Source organism: Leptonychotes weddellii, chromosome 4 (genome assembly GCF_054177405.1).
Source record: "Leptonychotes weddellii isolate Sample4059 chromosome 4, ASM5417740v2, whole genome shotgun sequence".
Taxonomy (NCBI): domain Eukaryota; kingdom Metazoa; phylum Chordata; class Mammalia; order Carnivora; family Phocidae; genus Leptonychotes; species Leptonychotes weddellii.
Genome location: NC_138372.1, coordinates 139,881,053 through 139,888,156, shown reverse-complemented (window position 1 = coordinate 139,888,156; position 7,104 = coordinate 139,881,053).

The window sequence follows — 7,104 nt, the reverse complement described above, 5'->3', positions numbered from 1 at the left end:
AGTCAAAAAGTCCCCAGGACTTGTGGCGAGCAGGAGGTATCGCCCGAGTCATGTGCTGCCCAACACCTGGCCCACCCACCTGTCTCACCCTGGCAAACCCAAACCCAGGCTGCTTTCCAACCACACCCCTTCCAAAAGGACAGACTCGACTTGCCAAGGTCACAGGACTTGCCAAAGGTCAGAGAACACATTCCCTGTCAGGCAGGAAGACACTGAGATCATGCTGCTGGGGCCTTGCTCTTTTTTTTTTTTCAACTTTTTACTGAAATTCAGTTAGCCAACATACAGTACGTCATTAAGGGGCCCTGCTCTTGGTGGCCCGATGATGACGGCTAGAGAGGGTTGTTTCGAAACTGACAGTTCTCCAATTCAATCTTGATTTCAAAAAAGACTTTTTTCCCCACCATGATTTGAACTTGCCAGATAGCATTTCTTGATTTTTCATTTGGAAAGGCACACAACACTTTTGTGCAACATAATAATCATAACCCACACTTCTGTAAACACTTGCACATTGGCATTTTTCTAAGTGCTCTATGCCCTTAAAGGACCGCTCTGTCCCGGACCGGGCTAAGCCGGGTGGCCTGCTCTGTCACCAATTATGGTTTAGCAATGCCAGATGGTCCAACTCTGATTCAAGAATGAGGCAGAAAAAAAAGTGCTGGTCTTAGAGATAGAAGAGCTGGATTCAAGTCCCCCCTGGGCCAGTTAATTAGCTCAGTGACCTCGGGCAAATTGCTTAGCTTCTCAGAGCTTCAGTTCCATCCACTGTGAAGTGGACTTGATCATTCCTTCAGGCTCACCTCCTGGTGCAGGTGTGAAGACCAAATGGGATAACGCGTGGGAAAACTCTGTAGACGCTTGGAGCTGTGCAAATGGAGCTTTGTCATAAATAGCAAGAACTCTCACTGGTCTCCCTGGCTGAGGAGGGGAGTGTGCCTCTCACAGGAGTGTGGACTGGGGGAATAAGGAAGCCAGGGCCGTCCCAGCCAGGGCGCATCCCAAATGGGTGGGCTTTTGTGTGTTGGGTAGAGAAAGCTGGGTTTTGAAGTCAGATCTGAATTCCCATCACACCTCTGCCCCTTAGCAGTGACAACTCTAGAGCGATCTAACTGTTGAGTCCCTTAATGTCCCAGCAGCTCGGTTTGTCACCTGTAGCGTGGGCCTAAGGATACCTTGTGGGGCAGTGGGCAGCGGGCTGCACATGGTAGGGGCTTGAGAAATGTTAGTTTTCTCCTCCTTCCCCCTTAGTGGTAGGTCGGGTCCACAGTGGTTCCCAACATGTATCTTAGAGCCGCCTGGGGGGACTTTTAATAAATTCTGCCCACTGAGGCGCCTGGGTGGCTCAGTCGGTTGAGTGTCTGCCTTCGGCTCAGGTCATGATCCCGGACTCCTGGGATCGAGCCCTACATCGGGCTCCCTGCTCAGCAGGAAGTCTGCTTCTCCCTCTGTCCCTCACACCACTCATGCACTTTCTCTCAAATAAATAAATAAAATCTTAAAAACAAAATAAATTCTGCCCAGGACCCCTCCCAGACCAATGAACGCAGAATGTCTGCGGGTAGGGCCCAAGCTGCAGGTGTTTTCAAAATTCCCCAGGTGATTGCTGAGGGCAGTCAGCTTGGGGAGAGGCGTAGGGCTGCAGGGTAGAATGCATCTGCGCCACAGCTGGGTCTGGCACCCGGGCTGGCCCCCTCCCTCCCTCCCATTTCCTCACCGTGCTTCCCTTGAATGCAGCCCGCATCAGAGCTGAGCAGGGCAAGAGTAAGTAAGCCCACCGTCGAGGCCACACGCACAGTTTCTCCCACCCAGCCTGGTGGTGGCCAAAGAATGGTCCCCTTAGCGATGGGGTTCCTGTCTCGGTCACCTCTGCTTTCCTCTCCTCCCCTCCCCACCTGCACCCACACCCTCTCTTCTGTCATTCATGGCACATCTATCCAGGCACAGGCCCCAGGACAGGCATCAGGAGTTTCAGACCCAGGTGAGAGACCAGGATCCCCGCCACAAAGGCACTCACCTCCATGCCAGTGCAGGCGGCGTGGGGAGGGGTGGGGGGGGCGCGAGCAAGTGCCCTGCAGTCAGGCAGAACTGGCTCCAGGTCTGGATCTACTGCGTAACTTTGTCCATGTAATTGAACCTGAGCTATTCCATCTACGAATGGGGTTAATCATACTTCCGGTTTGTTGTGAAAGTCAAAGTCAATGATGGGAGTGAAGCATGTGCGTATAGTAGGTCCTCAGTTATAAGAAAGGCCAGTCAGTGGTGACCGAAGCATGAGCAAAGCTCTGTGGGCTCCCTCCTTCCTCTCACTTGATCTCACCTTTTTGCCACCGCATCTCTTCCTCCTCCTTCCTTTTTCTCTCCTGGGAGTCTCTCCTCTCTTTCCTTTAACCAGGTGGGAAAGGACCGCTGCCTCTATCCTGTAGCCCTTGGCCATGCAGTTGACAAACCTTTACTGAATAGCTGTTCTATCCCTGCTTTCAATTTTAAAAGCACGTGACTAGAATGTATTACCCTCAACTAAGTTTCCCGTGTGCACCTGCAGGCACGTGCTTACGTGCTGGGCGTCTCCCCTCTCCCAGGGCTGCTGCCGGCGAGACATCACAGTTTCCTTTCCTGCAGGCCAAGCAGCCGCTGGGCAGACCGAGTTGGAGACTCTTCTGACCCTTTTGGCTGCTGGTCCCCTCCTGGGTGGTGTCAGACTGAGAGTTTCCTTGAGTGAAGGAGTCAGATAGGCCTGGTACTGGCTCCCATCTGAGGGCCCCCACCAGCCCCTTCTTCCTGACCACAGGGGAGCTGGTCCTCACGGCTGAAGGTTGGGGCCTGCTTCCAATGACTCTATGGAGTATAGACTGTTCCTTGGAGTGCTCCCAAGTGGGCCTCACTCTGTGTCACTCCCGTAGCTGCTGTCCCCTCACTAGCCACCTGACCGCTCCCTCCTGGCCTCACTGAAACCACCCACACCCCGCGTGCCTAACTAAAGGCCTACTTCCATGCCTACTTCTTCCCTCTCCCGACCCGAGGCTCAGATTTCTGTGGAAGAGAAAAGTGGCACCACTGCCCGCCAGGAAACCACAAGGGGAGTCTTACCTGCAGCCCCCCGGCTCCCCGTAACTATCCAGAATGGGCAGAAGCTGATCCCTGTACAGGGATTCAAACTCAAAGGCTGGGCTGACAATTGTACTGTAGTAACTTTGTATAGTGACAGAGGGTAACTGCACCTATGGAGGTGAGCATTTCGTAAAGTATAAAAATACTGAATCGCGGTGTTGTACACCTGAGAATAATATAGTGTATGTCAATTATAATTCAGTTTAAAAATTGTTATGCACAAGAAGTCCCCCATAGCTGGCAGCTCGCTCCTGAACTGCTGACTGGTCAGACAGAGTTTTGCTTGCGGAACATTTAAACTGCTAATTCTTCCATAAAATATACCACTACCTTATTTACTCCCTTGTTAAATTGGAGAACTGCAAAAGCAAATACAGTAACTCTGGGAAGTGACAATGTGCAGGCCTCGGGACTTAGCTTATCAGTGGGAGGCTCCCAGACAAATCCATCTCTGAATGATAAAGCAGATCAGTTTCCAGAAACTTCTAAGACCTGCTGTGCTGCATGAAGAGGCACAAAGAGAAAGGGGTCCAGCTCACAGTTCTGATTTAGCCTCTTGGCAAGTGGGCCCTGAGTTGTTCGATCATAAAAAACATACCTTTTTAATAAGAACATAATGGAGTCTTTTTGTTAATAGCTAAAGTCAGAGCTCTTTCTTTTTAAAACACGTTTTGAAAATAATCATCTTGGAGTAAAACCAAAGAGTTGTGAGGAAGTCCATGTGTCAGATTTTTAGGACACGGGACACAGATTCTTAGGACTGCTCTGGGCATAGTCATGGCATGCGTGGTCAGAGTGGGTCATATTAAACATGCAGATAGCCTCCTTGTGTTGGCAAGACTCTAGCCAATTCCTTCTTGATCTCCCCAAACTCCCAGAGGTCCAGGGCCCATCCCAGCTCCAGAGCTAGCTCCATATCCCCTGTGTCAAACTTGCTAGTGACTTTGGCCAGGCAATCTTTTCCTTCCTTCCATCTCTCTGGCATTACGTATCAGCTGCATGATTCTCTCTCTGGCTAAGACTTCCCCACACAGGCTGCAAGCTTCAGGAGGGCAGGCGCCAGTTGGCTTGCTTACCTCTGTACCTCTCGTGCGGAGCTCTCGTGTGGCAAAGTCGGTGCTCCATTGCTGGCTGCTGGATGAATGAGCTGAATGGTAGCAGCTCTGTGTCCCAGCTCTAGATTTTTGGGATGTTCTGCTTCCCCAGCCACCCCAATTCCAGTTGCTTTAGATGTGGCTCTTCATTAAGGAGAGGGCGGAATTCAGGGAGAAGCTAGCAAATGGGTAAGCAGCAGTCCTTCCCCGTCTCAAAGGGCGATCGTGAGGATTCCATGTGGTTGTATCTGGCATATTAGTACTGAAAGGACTTTAGAAGATTGTATCTGTTTGTTACTTCTGCACATCTCTCCGACCTTAAATCTCTGCAACAGCCTTACTTACTGTGAGGACAGGATGCTCCAAGAATTTCCTAAGACACCAGGTGCAGAATGGGTACAGTCGGAGGCCCACTGGGATCTGTTCTCACTGCCCCTCTCAGTAGTAGGATCCAGGCAAATACAGCGGCTTGGACAAGACAAGAGTTTATTTGCCTGCAGGTCAGTGGTCCAGAGTTTTTAGGGGAGACCCTACCATTCTCCTTGCATCGACCTCTGGCTCCAAAGTTGCTTTAGTTCTTGTGATCTCCCAGAGCTGACAGAAGGGGGAAAGAGAGACAGGGGAGCACTCACCTAATCAGGACAACAGAAATCACTTCTGCCTTTATCCCGTTGGCCAGCACTCGGTCACATGACCACATCTTGCTTCAAGGGAGGCTGGGAAATATAGTCCTTAGCTGGGCAACCACGTTCCCCCCCAAAACTCTATTATTATGAAAGAAAGGGAGAGTGGCTACTGGAGGGCAACTAGGCGGGTTCTGCCACCACTGCATTATGACATCTGGTGAGATCAGAACATCCGTGAGCTAGGCACTGCCCTGCTCAATACATTTCAGGGTTTCCTCATTACCCTCGGGATAAAGCCCACATTCTTTAAAGCCTCCCCTGTGTACAGCTCTCCAGCGGTCCATCATTCTGGAACTCTCTTACCCACCCTAACCTGTCCCCGCTTCATGGAACGACTTTTGGTTTCCCAAGTGTGTCTTGCTTTATCTCAGCCGAGCTGGGCGTGAACATGCCAGCCCTTCTGCCTATCTTTCCCCCCAGAGTCTCCCCTTTCTCTTGAGCTTCACAGCCCAGATGTTTGCACCCATGTGCTCCCTTAGGCCTGTTCCCCACGTGGTCTCCTGAGCGCCAGACTCTTGTATGTATCTGTCTCCTGGATTGCCTCCACTTGAGGCCCCACAGGCACCTTACACTCAGGTCCCACATGAGATCATCATTTCCCTTCTGTCCAAGCCTGCTCTCCTCTTGGATCCCTGAGAATAACCCCACCATCCATCTACCCAGAAGCCCAAGACAGAAGTCTGGGAGTTCTCTTCTCTCCTTGATCCTGCATCCTCTCATCCATGTTGGTTCACCTGCACTTCCAGGTCCTACCCTCATTGCCTTCACCTTGGTTCCAGCCACCGCCACCTGGCACCCAGATTCCTGCAGCAGCCTCCTAATTCTGATTCCAGTCTTGTCCTCCCATCCATTCTTCCTACTGCAGCCAGAGGTTGGTTCCAAAATAATGGTTCAGTCAGGTTTCCTCCTTTGTAAAACCCTTCAGTGGTTTCCCATTGACCTGGTTCCTACTCTTCCTCACTGCATCTCTTACTGGCTTGCTCACTGAATTCCTTGCACATCTTTAAAGTGATGCCAAGCTCCCTCTAATAACCTTCTTGCATCATTCTGTGCTTTACCCCAGGGTACTTCCCACGTTTGTCTGGCTGAGCCCTTGGACTTGGCTCAGATGCTACCTCCTTCGAGAAGCCCTCCCTGAGCATCCAGGGGTGGCAGGTCCCCCTCGCATGCAGTCCCACGCGCTCTCTGGACTGTGGGGAGTGGATGGATTTCATGTTTCCTTGGCTGCAGGTCAGGGAGCCAGGCAGCCCATTCTGCGTGAGTCAGCTTGCCCACCTCCCCTGAGCCTTCACCCGTTTCTCAGGATTCATGGCTACCACACCACGTCCTGACCTTCACTCAGTGATTAAGGTGGCCATGGAGAGGACACTGTGTGCCCAGCACTCTCCTCGGTGTCCCTTCATAACAGAGTCCATCTGACCTCCGTCATCCAGTGCTGCTGGGGTGGTGACTGTCCTTCATAGGTGAAGAAACACGCTTCCACACACCTGGGACATGCCGGGTCTGTCTGACCCCACCATGCAGCGCTGCTGATGAGTGCTTCTCTAGCCCCACCCTTCCCCCAGGAATTGGGGCCTCTCACAAAGTCTGGAGCCATCTCGTTCCTTGCCTCCTGGAACTCCACAGGCCATTCTCTGTGGCCTTTTGCCAGGGCAAAGGTCCTGTCCAGCTTGTCCTGGGCCAGGACAAGGATGGACAGACTGGCCAGCCCTGGTTGAAGCCCAGGCCGAGGCTACCGGCTCTGTCTCTGTCATCATCCCACGGCTCAACATGGCTACCGTATGGTGTCCCCTTCTACCCCAGGACACAGAGCAGTTTCCCTGGAGATTCCAACCTTGCCTTTTTCTGTGAAGCCCATACATTGACCCAGAAGAGCAGGAATGTCTAAAGTGAAGGCTGGTCCTCCTTTTTCCCAGGGAAGAAAGAGGCACTTCATGCTTCGCTCCTGTCCTTATTATTAAGAGGAGGCTTCAACTCTTACTAGTTCACTGGCTCTGTGTCCCCGGACAGGCGCCTCAACCTCTGTGAGCCTCAGTTTGCAGACTTGTAAAGTGAAGTAAATACTGGTGAGGGTTAAAAGGGGCCACTTGTGGAAAGCACCGGAACAGTCCTGACAGTAGGGTAGCTCTCGCCATTATGACTGTTGACTCCGTTCCCTCCGCCCACCTCCTGAGAGCTCTATGCTCCGGGCAGAGGCCTTGGCTCTCTCCTCG